Here is a 13,721-nt window from a genome sequence, read left to right as displayed (position 1 = left end):
CAAAGGACTTGTATGCATGCATATGAGCATAATCAATGGACCCAGACAGCAGGGGGTGAGGGCATGTGCTGGGGGTTGGGAGTGGCTGGGGAGAGGTCAATGGGGGAAAAGGGAAACTTATGTAATATTTTTAACAATAAAGAATTTAAATTAAAAAAAAAAAGGAGTGCCCTAGCTGGTTTGGCTCAGTGGATAAAGTGTGGGCCTGCAGACTGAAGGGTCCCAGGTTCGATTCCAGTCAAGGGCACATGCCTGACTTGTGGGCTCAATCTCCAGTAGGGGGCGTGCAGGAGGCAGCCAATCAATGATTCTCTCTCATCAGTGGTGTTTCTCTCTCTCCCTCTCCCTTCTTCTCTGAAATCAATAAAAATATATTTAGCTTCCTCTTGCCAGGCTTCCTCGTGGGAGTGACATCGTCTTTAAACCCTGCGTGGCAATCCCTGACGCACCACTGTGATGCCCAGGGAAGACGGAGTAACCTGGAAGTCCAACTACTTCCTTAAGATCATCCAACTTCTGGAGGATTATCCAAAATGCTTCATTGTGGAGCAGACAATGTGGGCTCCAAGCAGAGGCAGCAGATCCGCAGGTCCCTCCGCGGGAAGGTTGTGGTGCTGATGGGCAAGAACACCATGATGCGCAAGGCCACCCGAGGACACCTGGAGAACAACCCAGCTCTGGAGAAACTGCTGCCTCATATCCGGGGAATGTGGGCTTTGTGTTCACCAAGGAGGACCTCACTGAGATCAGGGACATGCTGCTGGCCAATCAGGTGCCAGCTGCTGCCCGTGCTGGTGCCATTGCCCCGTGTGAAGTCACTGTGCCAGCCCAGAACACTGGTCTGGGGCCAGAGAAGACCTCCTTCTTCCAGGCTCTAGGCATCACCACTAAAATCTCCAGGGGCACCACTGAAATCCTGAGTGATGCACAGCTGATTAAGACTGGAGACAAAGTGGGAGCCAGCGCAGCCACACTGCTGAGCATGCTGAACATCTCCCCCTTCTCCTTTGGGCTGACCATCCAGCAAGTGTTTGACAATGGCAGCATCTACAACCCGGAAGTGCTTGACATCACAGAGGAAACTCTGCATTCCCGCTTCCTGGAGGGTGTCCGAAATGTTGCCAGGGTATGCCTTCAGATTGGTTACCCAACTGTTGCGTCAGTAGCCCATTCTATCATCAATGGGTACAAGCGAGTTCTGGCTTTGTCTGTGGAGACTGATTACACCTTCCCACTTGCTGAAAAGGTCAAGGCCTTCTTGGCTGATCCATCTGCTTTTGTGGCTGCTGCCCCTGTGGCCGCTGCCACCACTGCTGCTCCTGCTGCTGCTGCAGCCCCAGCCAAGGTTGAAGCAAAGGAAGAGTCGGAGGAGTCGGACGAGGATATGGGATTTGGTCTCTGATTAATTACCAAAAAGCAACCAGCTCAGCCAACTCTATTTGAGAAACAAGGAAATAAAGCTTACTTCTCTTTATATATATATATATATATATATATATATATATATATATATACCCTTTGGATGCCCTTTGGCCATTTTCATCATATATATATATTTTTTAAAAAGGAGGGGACTTTCTTTAATTAATGGGATTTTCAAAGAGGCTTTAATTCCTACTATTACTCGAGATTCTAGATGATTCCTGTCCCAGAGAACTCCCCATCTTCACATCTCAGTAATGTGCAGCACGGCAGCAAAGCCTGCAGTTTATACTAAATAATGAATGACTAATACTTAGAATCTTGATAGTGAGGCAACTGTAGAGATAAGGAGGCCAGTGGGTACCTCTAAAGCATCGGTTCTCAACCTGTGGGTCGTGACCCCTTTGGAGGTCAAACGACCCTTTCACAGGGGTCGCCTAAGACCATCGGAAAACACGTATAATTACATATTGTTTTTGTGATTAATCACTATGCTTTAATTATGTTCAATTTGTAACAATGAAATTGGGGGTCACCACAACATGAGGAACTGTATTAAAGGGTCGCGGCATTAGGAAGGTTGAAAACCACTGCTCTAAAGGATGGGGGAAGGCCAGTGTCTCAGGTGGTTGGGTAGAATGTCAAATGGATGCCCTTTGGCCATTTTCATCATTTCACCCAAAGGCATTCAAGATAATGGAGAACTACTATCAAGGGTGTCTTTTCTCCCTGGGGCCTAGGGTGGAGAGTACAGGCTGGCAGGATGATCCAGGGCCTGCATGAGAAATGAGCTACATCTACATGCAGCCTCATACCCCACATGCGCTCCTGAATGGGACCAGACAAGGACATTATTGGGAAAACCAGCAAACTCCAAATTAAGCTTGAAATTTAGCTGTCAAGTCCCAGTGTTGGCTTCTGGGTTTTGACCGATGTACCATGGCCATGGGAGAGGAACACACAAGAACTATTGGGCCCAGCAGTATGGCTCAATGGTTAAGCGCTGACCTATGAACCAGGAGGTTGCGGTTCAAATCCAAGTCAGGACACAGGTCCCGGTTGCTGGCTCGATCCCCAATGGGGGGCATGCAGGAGGCAGCCAATGATGATTCTCTCTCATCCTTGATGTTTCTATTTCTCTCTCCCGCTCCCTTCCACTTTCTGAAATCAATAAAAACATATTTAAAAAAGAACCATTGGAACTATCTTTGCAAACATATTTAAAAAAGAACCATTGGAACTATCTTTGCAACTTTTCTGCAAATCCACAATTATTCCAAAATAAAAAAAAATGTATTTAATATCATAATAATCTTAAAAAGCTACAGGTGAAAGCTAAGAGGCTGGAGAAAGTGGAGAGAGGGGCAGGTCCGGTGGCTGTAGAGGGGGAACGCTGACAGCGGATTATAACGCTGCTGGGGAAGGAGGTGGGGGAAGGGCTTGGCTCTGTCTGCAGGAAGCTAGAGGTCAAGCTCTGGCACTTCAAGCCCTTGGATGACGGAGATGAGGATGTTGATGGACCCTGAGCCCTGGGCAATCACTTTATCACCTGGCTGGCAGAAAGGGGACTTTTGAGTCCATTTGTTTCAGGACAGTGGAGCACATCAGTATTCAGGGGTTTCCATAGATACCTGAAGACAATGGATGATGGTGACGCCAGGGGTTGCAAACATCCGGTATTCGGTTGGCCTCCTTTCCCCAGCTCCTCTGTCCTCTGTCCGGATTATGAAAGCCTGACAGACTCTACGGGGCCCCAGGGTGCCAGCCACACTCACTCCCAGGGTACTGTGTGTGAGTAAATGTGAAAACGGGGGGAGGGGGGCTTCATTCCATCCTGTAAAACCATTACTAAGTCAGTACTGAAGCCTCTTTTTTAAAATAACTAAGACAAAAAAGCAGCTTCTAACACCGTATCTCTGGGAGCGAGCAGTGAGTTCCGAGCGGCTGCCTTTCTGAGCCATCACAGCCAGCCTGTAGGTAAGACCGAGTGTACAGCTGCAGGTCTGCGGGGGACCCACGAACTCTGTCTGTGACGCCAGCAGCAGGTCAGGCTCCGCGGCACAAAAAGCTTGGGGCGCTGCTCCCTCCGACGCCCAGATGCATTCCTGCGGGCTCAGCCCTGGCGGTGGCGAGTCCGAGAGCCTTGCTCCTGGGCCGCTGGACGCCCGGAGGGATGATGCAAAGCTGGTGTCACGTGGCCTCCAGGGGCTGCCGCCGTGGGTGTGCAAAGGCTGCCCTCTGCTGGCGGCTCCAACATTGAGGGCTCCGTGCTTCTACTCAACTTCCAGGCCATGTTGCATCAGCCAGGCCAGGGGGAGCCCAGTGAGAGTGACGCAGGCTCACCGCTAAACCAAAGCGCTGTTGGGAGGGTGTAGGTGCTGGGGTGAAGCTTACCTCTCAGGCCCCTTTCGCATTGCTGTGGGAACTGTGCCCACAGCCCATACATATCCCTGGGCCTCACCCCGGCCAGGGCAACTAGTGACCCATTAGAACCATGGCGCTGCTCAGCACCTCGAAAGAAGCACCGGCTGCTGTTGCTGAGCCCCGGCCCTGGGGTCTGCCCCTCTTTGCCCACATCCTTGGCCCAAGAAAGGGTCCAGTCTACTCCACCCTGGCCACCTGGACCGGAACCAAAGCGGTTTCATGTTAAGGGAAAATAAGACATCACCTTCTGCTTAAGTATATTCTCACAAAGAAATGCAGGCCTCTTCCCAGATACTGGGCCGGCCTGGGTTAAGGGACAGAAATGGGAGGGTGGGGATGCTCACTTCACAAAGTACATGGTAATTTTTTTTAGAACAACTCAGCAAAATTAAATTCCGGTTTATTGTTGGACAACATTGCTTCACACATACATCAAACAGGTCAAAATAAATATACAAACAAACAGCAGCTTCATGGACAGAAAAACAAAGATACTTTTTATCTTTGGCCTTTTTAACCATCTCATACAGGCCAACTACTAATAGTACAGCTAAGCACGTACACAAAAAGTTACTGGAATGCTCGGAATAAGAGAGTTTTGTTGTTGTTTTTGCTTTCCTTACAAGGTGTTTTTTTTTTTTTTCCTTTGAAATTATAATGGTCACACCACAAGTAAAGTCAGAAGTAGGACAAAGGCTGGTTTGGTCATCCCGAGATCATTAAAAATGGCTGACCCCTGATAATATGAACAAAAGTGTAAAATATAAATAAAAAATACAAACAAATTTTCCTTTTAAAGCACTTTTAAGAAAAAAAAAAAAAAAAAAAAAGCAGGGCCTTGGAAGATTGGGTCTTTTTTTCATCCCCTGTTGCAAATTCACGTGGTTTTGATTGGGTGGAGGAGAAGCGGACTCTGTACGCCAAGGTGACCAGGTATAGATTATGAGATGGAGGGTGGAGGGTGAATAGGTCACGGAGGCCTTTAACTTTTCATTTTTGCTGTTTAGTCACACTCATCGGTCTTCTGCTTCCTGGCGTTAACATCGTCATCCTCATCATCTTCAGCTGCCTGTTTGCTAGTAGCTGAATCAGCCTCCTCATCTTCATCTCCATCCTCTTCCTCACCGTCACCTTCCCCCTCTTCCTCCTCCTCCCTTCTTTTCTTTCTCCTCCTCTCCTCCCCCTCTCCTCCTTCCTCTTCTTCATCTGCCTCCTGTCAGCCTCCTGCTCCCCATTTTCCTCATTAGCGTTCCCATTGGCAGGCGTGTCACTTCCATCCTGTGCCTTCTCCTTTAAGTGGTGATCTCGGAGCTGGTGTCCATGGCCTCATCTGACATGGTGGGGCAGCAGATTTTTTAAAAAGACTGAGAATTGGAGGACTTTGTTGAGGAAGCTGCCAGAGTCCGTAGCCGTGGTGGCAGCGGAGGCACGTGACTGAAGTGGCTGCAGCAAAGGAACAACGCAAAGATAGCTTTTCAGAGCAGCCAGGGGTAGGGGAGGAGGGGGGGTGGCGTACCTGGTAATCTTTAAATGTGGTAAAGCTTTTCTCTATTTTCGCTTGTTCTTTTATTATCCTATTAGAGGCCCAGTGCACAAAATTCGTGCATGGGGGTGGGAGTGGGAGGGGTGTCCCTCAACCCAGCCTGCACCCTCTTCAATATAGGACCCCTTGGGGGATGTCCAACTCCCGGTTGGGCCTAAACCGGCAGTCGGACATCCCTCTTGCAATCCGGGACTGCTGGTTCCTAACCACTTGCCTGCCTGCCAGCCTGATCACCCCCCAACCGCTCCCCTGCCGGCCTGATTGACGCCTAACTGCTCCCCTGCCAGCCTGATTGCCCCCAACTGCCCTCCCCTGCCACGACCTGCCTCCTCTATCAGGACTTGCCTCCTCCACATGAGGCTGCAGAGACACTGAGACCAGCCTCCTCTGCACCACGCAGCGCTGCGGGACCCCCAGGCCTCACCACACAGAGCTGCCACCAGGCCCCGCCTCCGCTGTGCGTGTGGCCATCTTGTGGCGGCCATCTTGTGATGACACCACGTGAAGCCACCTCGGCTTTTGTTATATAGGATATAATAAAAGGGTAATATGCAAATAGACCGAATGGCAGAACAACCAAACAACCAATCAAAGCATAATATGCTAATGATATGCTAAGGCTTCTCAACTGCTCTCTATGACATGCACTGACCACCAGGGGGCAGACAGTCAACCGGTCGACCAGTCACTATGATGTGCACTGACCACCAGGGGGCAGATGTTCCAACCAGTAGATTAGCTTGTTGCTGGGGTCTGGCCGATCGGGACTGAGCAAGATGGGCTGGACACACCCTGAAGCCCTCCTGCAGTCCCTTCCTGGCCTGATCATGCACCAGTGGGGTCCCTCAGCCTGGCCTGTGCCCTCTTGAAATCCAGGACCCCTCAGGGGATGTTAGAGAGCCGGTTTCAGCCCGATTCTGCAGGCCACTCCCCTTGGAGGGCACCAGACGTAGGGCTCATGGCTGGCGAGTGCTGCTGCAGCAGTGTGAGCCTCTCCTGATCAGGACTGGTTGGGCGTGAGCCCTCAGCAGGCACAGTGGGGCCGGGATGAACGGGAGCAGCAGGTAGGAGCTGCAGGCGGTGTTGGACTGTGGGTTTTGGCCTGATCCCTGTAGGCCACCCAGAGAGACCCCAAATGTGCATGAATTTGTCCACCGGGCTTCTAGTCTATATATATATATATATATATATATATATAAAAAGCCAGCAACCGTAACATCGGAATGACCGGAACGACTGGTCACTATGACACCATGGCAGGCAAACCAGCCAGATTGGGGGGTGGGGCTGGCCAGCCAACCTCCCACAGCCCTTCCCCCTGGCCGGCCCCACCGCTGATTGCACCCCCAACCCCAATACGGGGTGGGGCCGGCTGGCCAACCTCCTGCAGCCCCTCCCTCTGCCCAGCCCCACCCCAGATCGGCCCCCCACCACAATCAGGGGCAGGGCCAGCCCACCACCCACACCCTCTCCCCTCAGCTGGCCCAGCCCTCATCGGGCCCCAATCAGGGTGCACCAACTGGCCAACCTCCCAACAGGCCCAGCCCCAATCTGCCCTGATTGGGGCCGGGCTGGCTGGACCCCACCCATGCACAAATTTGTGCACTGGGCCTCTAGTTATTAAATATACACTGAGTGGCCAGATTATTATGACTGGCCAGATTATTATGATCACCCCATCAGTACTTCATTGACACTTCCAAAAATACTGAATATTGAAAACTTCCTAAGCAAATACTCTCAATGTTTTATTATTATTATTATTTGCATAACTAATTCACTTCATTGTACTGATGGGGCGGTCACAGTAATCTGGCCACTCAGTGTATACTAATGTGAACATTTCACGTTTTCCTGTGGGTGAGGCTGATTTTCCCTGTGTTGCCTGACTGTTTCCCCCTGCTGGCCAGCTGCAGCATTGCAGCATGGGAGTGGTCCCTTATGTTTCATCAGGGACTCCCAGCAGCATGCATTCCGGGAAGATGGGGACCATTCCTCAGCCAGGAAGCGGCCTTTCCTGGAATGTGCACCACCGTGAGTCAGTGAGTGGGTTGTAATGAAGCCACAGCCGTGTGAGTCTTCAGGTTCAGCGTGTCCCCTACCCTACCTTCTGTGAGGTGGGCATTGGCTTCCCAGAGGCCACCCACTGTATCCTGACTTCTTCACAGCACTGGTCTTACAGGCTTGCTACTTTCGGGGGTGAATTGAGGGTAATATTAAATACGTTACTTATATGAAAAGATGTTCCACATCCTTGACAGCATTTGGTGCTGTCAGTGCTCTGGGTTTGGGCTGTTCTCCTAAGTGTGTGGTGGTGCCTCCTTGTTTTAATTTGCATTTCTATGATGACACATGAGGTGGAGCAATCGACATCACTTAGAACATCATTAGTTATCGGTCTCTTTGTAGAGAGAGGATCTTTGAGAGTCTGAGACATCGGAGACCTACTGAGGGGACATTAAGGACCGAAGCAGAGGCTCACATGGGAGGGTCAGGCAGCAGAAAAGGAGCAAAGGGGCCTCACACAACTTGACAGCAATGTTACAGGTGTCACGATTTGGCCATGCGTCAGCTTCCACCCGTTCCCCCGAGTAACCTGCTTTGTGTGTTTGCTCTCAGCACTGGCAGTGTTTACAGGGCCCACTGCTGCAAATTTCCTTCTCAGATTGGGGCAAAAAATAAAAGGGGGCGGGGGGGGGGGGACGGGAGAAAGGAAAGTAGGGAGGAGGGAGGGAAAAGGGAGGGAGGAAGGCAGGAAGGCAAGTTTAGGAAATAAATCAGTGAGAGCCAACACCAAATTTGTTAATGGGGACGTTAAGGATCAGAATTAAGGGTTTGCAATGAGACTATCTAACCTGCAAAATCCATTAGTGGAGAAGTCAGGACTTGCCCCTTATCTAAATTGCATCAGAACTGGCTTAGCTCTCATTCTATCAACTGAATTTATTCATCAGTCCTATGTTCCTCTGCCAGATCTTTCTAAATACTCATTTTTGTCTCACCTGTGTGAGAGTCTCAAACATTTCGAATGAATTATCCGTGCATAAAATATTTGACCAACTGCCCTAGCCGGTTTGGCTCAGTGGATAGAGCATCGACCTGCAGACTGAAGGGTCCCCAGTTTGATTCTGGTCAAGGTAACATGCCTGGGTTGTGGGCTCCCCCCCCATTGGGGGGCATGCATGAGGCAGCCAGTCAATGATTCTCTCATCATTGATGTTTCTATCTCTCTCTCCCTCTCTCTTCCTCTCTAAAATCAATAAAAATATATTCTAAAAAATAATTAAAATAAAATATTTGACCAATTAAAATATTCCTCTGATCATGCTAGACAAACGTTCTCTGCATTGCTTTGTGAGTCATTTGGGGACCTAAAAAGTCACCATTTACTCATAATTTATTAACATTTAACAAACAGTGCAACATTATATCCTAGTGATACAAAATTGAATAAGATGAGGTCTGAGGCCTGTTGCCCTGGCCAGGTGGCTCAGTTGGTTGAAGTGTCATCCCGCATACCAAGGGGTTGTGGGTTCATAGGCCGACACTCTATCCACTGAGCCAAACCTGCTAGGGCCCAATTCAGTTTCTGAGTGCCTCTTACAACATTCCAGCCTTCAGATTCTGATGTAGAAGTCTTTGTTGATTTCTCATGTTTTATATTAATTGGGTCATTCTCTAATATGGCTGAGAATAGGAGGATGTGGTTAGCTCTGTACCAATAATGTAGGTTTCAGAACTATACTAGTAATTCTGTGAAATGTTAACACCTGGCCTCCTCCAGGTGGCCTGAGATCAGAACCTCATGAATGAACAGTGAGAGAAACGCCCTTCTGGAGAATTCGGTTTTAGTGGGTGCAATCTATTTCCACAGCGAGGCCGCTAGAGTTTATGGGGCTACTTAGTGCAAGAACACTGAGCACACTAGTGAGTTGTTGCCTATGAGACGATTGGGCGGGTCCCTGGGTCAGGCAGAATTAAAGAGCCAGATGTTCAAATAGATATTATAAGGATTTAAAAAATTGACTTAACTTTAGAATAATCATCTTCAACCATTTGGTCAAGGAGTTTTTTTTAAAAAACAAACTTCAGATTAGGGACAGGTTTGCATTGTTTTGCATACTGTGTGTTCTCTAGTTTGGTGTCTCTGATCGTTGTAGGAAGGCACGCTGATTTTGGACTGTGTTTGGGTAGGCTTAGGGGACACATGAACCAGGACAGATGTGAGCCTGCAGGCTCATATGGGTGACCTAAGGTCTGTGGCTTCATTTCAACTTGCTCACTGACTCACTGTGGGCCCATGATGTTAAAGGTGGTTCCTAGTGTGCAGGGAGCATATCCAGCATCGTTTCTGTCTTTTGTTCCATTTTCTGTGCTATTGTCTAGGTTTTGGTGTTTCCTTCTCCCCAGTTTTTGCATCTGATGGTTTACAAAATGTCTTTGATCTTCCCATGATGCCTCTGAGATCTGGAGCTAAAGAAGAGAGGGAGAGATCAAGAATAAATGAGGCCCACCTTGGCCAGGCAGGTGAGTTGGTTAGAGCGTCATTCTGATAGGCCAAAGTTTTGGGCTTGATTCCCTGGACAGGACACATACAGAGTCAGCCAATGATTGTATGAATGGGTGGACAGCAAGTCTTTCTCTCTCTCTCTCTCTCAAATTAAAAATTAAAAAAAAAGAATGAAAGAGGCCCTGCACATGTGAGCTAAGCAGATGAGTGAGGCTTTCACACAGATCTTTGCTTAATATCAGTCAGCAGGAAATTCCTCCAGATGCTGAGTTGTGTGTGACAGGAGACTATGGGTGACTTTGAGGCTTCCTTCATTATACTTGTCTGTATTTTCCAAATTTTAAAAATCAGTCTATATTAGTTACACACTGAAAGACAGCATTGTAAAAATGAAGCAATGCTACATTTCAAGTGATATGTTAGGTTATTTGGACCACTCTTCCCATTCAAAATAACTGAAAGAATGTTGAACAAATGTTGAAACAAGTCTTCTTAAAGGCATCAGAGAGCTAACAAGGGCTAAAGAATAACCAAATCAGAACCTAAAAGACAGTAGAAACAAAAATCGGGTAGAAACTGGGCTCTGAGATGGCTTTTGCATCGGGCATGAGCACATGTTGCTACATTTGACTTCAGTTCTGACAGTTTTAAAGGGTGCACACAGGAGGCAACCAATCAATGTGTTTCTCTCACATCGATATTTCTCTCTGTCTTTCCCTCTCTCTTCCACTCTCCCTAAAAATCAATGGAAAAATATCCTTGGGTGAGGATTAACAACAACTAACTAACTAACTAACTAACTAACTAAATATATCTTAGTGAAAATATCTACACTAATAATGGACAAAGATGCTAATTAACTGTACCTTTGCTACACCCTAAACCACGCCCACCAGCCAATCAGTGACTATATGCAAATTAACCCAACCAAGATGGCGGCCAGCAGACACGGAGCTGGAGCAAGCAGGAGGCTTGGTTGCCCAGGTGATGGAGGAAGCCAAGCTTCCCGTGTGCCCTGAGCTGGCTGTGGCCTTCGCTAATGGCAATAAAGTTTCAATTATAGAAGACAAATAAATCCCAGATACCTGCTTCCAGCCAGCCTCCACTGGGAGCTTGGGTGGCTGGGGGCCGTGGCCAGCCTGCAAACAGCCATCAGCCCCTCACCCAGGCTGGCCACACCCTCATGGGGTGCGGGTCCCCGCTGGGGGCTTAGCCAGCCTAAAAATGCCCCTCAGCCCCTCACCCAGACTGGCCAGGCACCCCAGCAGGACCCCCCACCCTGAAAGGGCTGTGGCCAGCCTGCAAATAGCCGTCAGCCCCTCATCCAGGCTGGCCAGACACTCCTATATAATAAAAGGGTAATATGCAAATTGACCCTAACAGCAGAACCACTGGGAATGACTGGTCGCTATGAGACACACTGACCACCAGGGGGCAGATGCTCAATGCAAGAGCTGCCCCCTGATGGTCAGTGTGCTCCCACAGGGGGAGCTCTGCTCAGCCACAAGCCAGGCTGCCAGCTGCCAGTACAGCAGTGGTGGTGGGAGCCTCTCCCACCTCCTCAGCAGTGCTAAGGATGTTTCAGAGCCCAGCAGCTCAGGCCTGCTCCCTGCTGGCAAGTGGATATCCCCCAAGGGCTCCCGGGCTGCCAGAGGATGTCTGGCTGCCAGCTTTGGCCCAATCCCTCAGGAGCGGGCCTAAGCCAGCAGTGGTCATCCCCCGAGGATTCCCAGACTGCGAGAGGGCACAGGCCGGGCTGAGGGACGCCCCCCCCCCCACGAGTGCACAAATTTTTGTGCACCGGGCCTCTAGTAGGATAATAAAGATGAAGATAAGGTCATAAAAACAGAAAAAAATTACCTTTTAGAAAGATCTTTAGAAAATCTTCAACTATCTGGAAACTAAATAACACACTTCTAAGTAACCCAGGGGTCTAAGAAGAAATCAAAAGAGGAAGTGCCCTGAACCAAATGAAAATAAAAATGTGACATACTAAAAATTGGGGGGGGGGGGCGGGGTGTAGCTGAAGCAGTATTTAAAGGGAAATTGAGAGCACTAAACTCTTAGCTATCTTAAATTAATGAATTAAATTAGAAATAAATAACAAATGTATCTCAAAATAGTTAGACATAGGCAGCATTCTTTTTTAAAAAAATACATTTTATTGATTTTTTACAGAGAGGAATGGAGAGGGATAGAGAGCTAGAAACATCGATGAGAGAGAAACATCGATCAGCTGCCTCCTGCACATGTCCTACCGGGGATGTGCCCGCAACCAAGGTACATGCCCTTGACCGGAATCGAACCTGGGACCCCTCAGTCCACAGGCCGACGCTCTATCCACTGAGCCAAACCGGTGCTGGCTAGGCAGCATTCTTTAATCCCAAAGAGGAGAGAATTTTGCTTTTAGCCACACTAGAGCAACGAGACTGAACTTATCATTTTTTTTTCAATATATTTTATTGACTTCTTACAGAGAGGAAGGGAGAGGGATAGAGAGTTAGAAACATCGATGAGAGAGAAACATCGATCAGCTGCCTCCTGCACATCTCCTACTGGGGATGTGCCCGCAACCCAGGTACATGCCCTTGACCGGAATCGAACCTGGGACCCCTCAGTCCGCAGGCCGACGCTCTATCCACTGAGCCAAACCGGTTTCGGCTGAACTTATCATTTCTTTCAGACAACTAGAAAACTGGACAAATGTATGAAACAATGATTTTTATTTCATTCTCTTCCTTAGACTTCACTGTCTCCCTCCTTTTTCCTTTCCTTTTCACCCTTTCCCACCTCCCTCCTTCTATTCTTCCTTCCTTGTTCCTTGCTTCATTTCACAAAGCTTTTGAGGAACATCATGTTTTTCTCATTAGAACAAAACCTTGAAGCTGGTGGCTGGTCTTCTGTTTTGTATCCCAGGTACAATGTCCACATGTTGTAGTATCCAGTTAATGAAATGATTGTCAGCCAGTTCAAACCATGGCCTCATTTTGAAGCACATAAAATCTCTTAAATTTGCATTTTGCTTTTTATTTTTCTAAGCTTTCTTATATTTTCACTTGAGTCTCCCATGAAGTCTGTGTAGTAGGCAGGCAGATTCACTATTCTTACTCTCCGTGTGGGAAAAGTGCAAAGAACCACCTCATCGATACCACACGTCAGAGAACTTTCCAATTACTGGTGGTGATGGTAATTTAGAAGTTGGGTCTATTATTATTTTTTCTCTCTTCCGGATTTCAACTTGAAGACAGCAGAGGGCGTCTGACTACACAAAAGTACACTTGGAAGTTGATATATTACTAGATTTAAGATGATCCATTAAAGTTTCAAAAATATGAACTTCACTAAAATAGGTCCCTGTACTTAATCTTTTTACCATTTTAGGATTCTGATCTCATTTCATATGTTCTATTCTCTTTCTTTCTCAGTAATGAGAATTTCAACCTTATCCGTAAATCACTATGACACACAATCCAAGAGCCTTCCAATTCAGCTTCAAGATTTTTTTGGATAATAAAAGTATTAAGCACTGCATCTACCAGATACTTCTAAATCTTTAATAGGGAATGTGGTCCCCTTTTGCAGCCCTTAAGAGGGGACTGCTGTAACATATTGCAGACAGATGTGCTGTGACTGAAGGGCCATCTTGCTTCAAGGTTACTTTATATTCTTAGAAAAGCATAAAAGGATTAGGCATGTTCTTAAAGTCATACAGCACTAGAGGGAAAGTAATGATTCCCACACGGCAATAGTGAGGATATGGCTTTTTGTAACTCATTATCAAAAATGATTATGTCTGAGACTCAGGAGCCAGGTTTCTGTGAA

At 47.9% G+C, this 13,721-nt stretch overlaps 1 pseudogene; it reads left to right on the top strand.

Annotated features, from left to right (window-relative positions):
* Positions 1–385: 385 nt before the first annotated feature.
* LOC102423706 lies at positions 386–1,472 on the top strand (annotated as a pseudogene).
* Positions 1,473–13,721: the final 12,249 nt, after the last annotated feature.

The sequence above is a fragment of the Myotis lucifugus genome, unplaced genomic scaffold (assembly GCF_000147115.1).
Source record: "Myotis lucifugus unplaced genomic scaffold, Myoluc2.0 scaffold_198, whole genome shotgun sequence".
Taxonomy (NCBI): Eukaryota; Metazoa; Chordata; class Mammalia; order Chiroptera; family Vespertilionidae; genus Myotis; species Myotis lucifugus.
The sequence above is the reverse complement of the archived record's forward strand: the minus strand, read 5'-3'. Positions and strand labels throughout refer to the sequence as shown.